The sequence below is a fragment of the Myotis yumanensis genome, unplaced genomic scaffold (genome assembly GCF_028538775.1).
Source record: "Myotis yumanensis isolate MYYU_CA2020_CCGP unplaced genomic scaffold, mMyoYum1.0.hap1 SCAF_5, whole genome shotgun sequence".
NCBI classification, from domain to species: Eukaryota; Metazoa; Chordata; class Mammalia; order Chiroptera; family Vespertilionidae; genus Myotis; species Myotis yumanensis.
Genome location: NW_027223756.1, coordinates 91,298,794 through 91,302,220, shown reverse-complemented (window position 1 = coordinate 91,302,220; position 3,427 = coordinate 91,298,794).

Here is a 3,427-nt window from a genome sequence, read left to right as displayed (position 1 = left end):
GGGATGAAGTGATCTGCCCTGCTCAGAGCCATCCCCACCCCTGCCCAGTCCTCCCATCTCCTCCCCTGGGGCCTCAGTCTTGCTTGTCTGGGTTTGGGGTATGGGGGGAAAGTTCCTGGTGGGTGGCAGGACAGGGGCCCTGCAGGGGGCACAAATGAACTGGTGACAGTGGTGAGCAGCTGGGCCACTGAGGCCTTGGGAGGTCTTTTGGAGCTTGCCCCTAGAGTGCTCCCACCCACTGCCCCTAGAATGCTCCCACCCACTGCCCCTAGAGTGCTCCCACCCCCTGCCCCTAGAGTGCTCCCACCCACTCCCTAGAGTGGTCCCACCGCCTACTCCTAGAATATTCCCACCCCCTGCCCCTAGAGTGCTCCCACCCACTGCCCCTAGAGTGCTCCCACCCACTGCCCTAGAATGGTCCCACCGCCTACCCCTAGAATATTCCCACCCCCTGCCCCTAGAGTGCTCCCACCCACTGCCCCTAGAGTGCTCCCACCCACTGCCCTAGAATGGTCCCACCGCCTACTCCTAGAATATTCCCACCCCCTGCCCCTAGAGTGCTCCCACCCACTGCCCCTAGAGTGCTCCCACCCACTGCCCCTAGAGTGCTCCCACCCACTCCCTAGAGTGGTCCCACCGCCTACTCCTAGAATATTCCCACCCCCTGCCCCTAGAGTGCTCCCACCCAATTACCCCTAGAGTGCTCCCACCCACTGCCCCTAGAGTGCTCCCACCCACTGCCCCTAGAGTGCTCTCACCCACTGCCCCTAGAGTGGTCCCACCCACTGCCCCTAGAGTGGTTCTGTCCCACTGTGAAGGGCCTGCCTATTTGCCCTCAGATTTTGGGAGTGTCAGGTGGTAGGCCCAGAGGGAAATATCACAATTGTTTTCAGCAAGAAGCAGTTGGGGCCCTGGCTGGTGACCCTCAGATGGAAGGGTCTTGGGTTTGATTCCAGGTCAAGGGCATATACCTGGGTTGCAGGTTCCATTCCCGGCCACATGTGGGAGGCAACCAATCTATGTTTCTCTCTCTCTTCCCTTCCCCCTCCTTTCCACTTTTTCTAAAAAACAATGGAAAAAATATTCTCCAGTGAGGATTAACAAAAATCTACACTAATAAAAGGCAAACATGCAAATTGACCATACCTTCGCTAAGCCTTAAGCCATGCCCATCAGCCAATCAGAGCAACTACATGCAAATTAACCCAACCAAGATGGCGTCCGGCAGCCACAGAGCTGGAGCGAGCAGGAGGCTTGGTTGCTCCAGTGATGGAGGAAGCCAAGCTTCCCGGCCAACTCTAAGCTCCACTGAAGGCAACAAAGTTTCAATTATAGAAGGTAAATAAATCCCAGAATTAAAAAAGAAAAGAAAAAAAGGAGAGGCTGGGAGCTTCCGTCACCAGGGGGCTTGGCCAGCCTGAAAACGGCCCTCAGCCCCTCACCCAGACTGGCCAGGCACCCCAATGGGGACCCCCCATCCTAAAGGGGGTGTGGCCAGCCTGAAAACAGCCATCAGCCCCTCACTCAGGCTGGCCAAACCTCCATGGGGTGAGAGTCCCCACTGGGGGGGGCTTGACCAGCCTGCAAACAGCCATCAGCCCCTCACCCAGACTGGCCAGGCACCCCAGTGGGGACCCCCACCCTGAAGGGGGTGTGACCAGCCTGCAAACAGCCATCAGCCCCTCACCCAGGCTGGCCAGGCACCCCAGTGGGACCCCCACCCTGATCCAGGACACACTTCAGGGCAAACCAGCTGGCCCCCACCTGTGCACCAGGCCTCTATCCTATATAATAAGAGGGTAATAGGCAAATTGACCCTAACAGCAGAATGACTGGGAATGACTGGTCACTATGACACACACTGACCACCAGGGGGCAGAGACTCAATGCAGGAGCTGCCCCCTGGTGGTCAGTGCGCTCCCACAGGGGGACCTCTGCTCAGCCACAAGCCAGGCTGATGGCTACCAGTACAGCGGTGGTGGTGGGAGCCTCTTCCGCCTCCTCAGCAGCACTAAGGATGTCAGATTGCAGCTTAGGCCTGCTCCCCGCTGGCAAGTGGACTTCCCCTGAGGGCTCCTGGGTTGCCAGAGGGATGTCTGATCGCCAGCTTAGGCCCAATCCCCCGGGGAGTGGGCCTAAGCCAGCAGGTTGTCATCCCCCGAGGGGTCTCAGACTGCGATAGGGCACAGGCCAAGCTGAGGGACCCCCCCTCCCCCCCCGAGTGCACACATTTTTGTGCACCGGGCCTCTAGTAAAGAATAAAAGAAGAAGCAGTTAGGAATCTTGAAAGCTGGGGTCTTATGCCGTTCCTCTTTTAAATCGGCTTATCTCTTGACTCAGCAATTTTGTTACACCAGAGGGAGCCAGGTAGTTATCCACGCACTCCAAGGTGTGCACAGCCTCCCCTCCCTCACTCTGGCCTGTCCCATGTGTAGGCAAACTTGGGGGTCCAGGAGCCAAAGGGAGTTCTATTGCTCATCCCACCTCCAACCACCCCACAGGTGGTCTCAGTGGGATCTTATTATTATTATTTTTAGAGAGAGGAAGGGAGAGAGGGAAACACTGATTTGTCGTTCCACTGGTTTATGCATTCATTGGCTGATTCTTGCATGTGCCCTGACTGGGAATGAACCCACAACCTTGGCATATCAGGAGGATGCTCTAACCAACTGAGCTACCTCACCAGGGCCTCAGATGGATCTTTACACCGTCAGATCAGACCCTTGACCTTTATAGCTCCTCAGATGCCCCCACCCATTCTGCCTGTGTCCCCCACGCTATCCCCTGCCCTGAGGCATCTAGAAACACTTGCATGTCCAACCCCAGGTCCATACTGGTCCCCTTTTCTGAACCACCTCCCTCAACCCTCCAATCACCTTTTTGTAAAAGACTGCTTCCTACCTTCCAAGGCCCAACTCCATGTCTGCACTGCCCAAGCCGAGAAATGGCTCCGACTGTAAGTTAAGCAGAGCGTTTGTTGAGTGCAGATCACCAATTTGAACAGGGATGTGGAGAACACAGAGTATTGGTCTCAGCCCCTAAAAGGTTTATTCCCCCTCTCCCATTCCACAAAGACCCAAAGCTGATTGGTTCCGGCTGGCTGTTGAAGCCTCTTGTCCCCTCTTTTCAGCCCAGCGCCCCACAGAGGAGCCTTTTCGGTAAAATCCAATGCCTTGTACCCGCCACGAGCGCACACAGTCACAGATGGTGGACAAGAGGGGAAGCGTGCACATCGCAGGCTTCAAAGTCAGCCCGTCCCTGGAATTCGGCACCTCCTCTTCTGTAGTCACCGAGACGTAGGGCTGACTCCTCCACAGGTGGGGAGAGGGCAGAATCTGACAGATGTTTATGTGAGGTGGGGGCAGGCAAGTGGCCCTGCACAGAGCACCATGCTACCCACATGCCAGACCCAGTTAGGGTGTGTCCT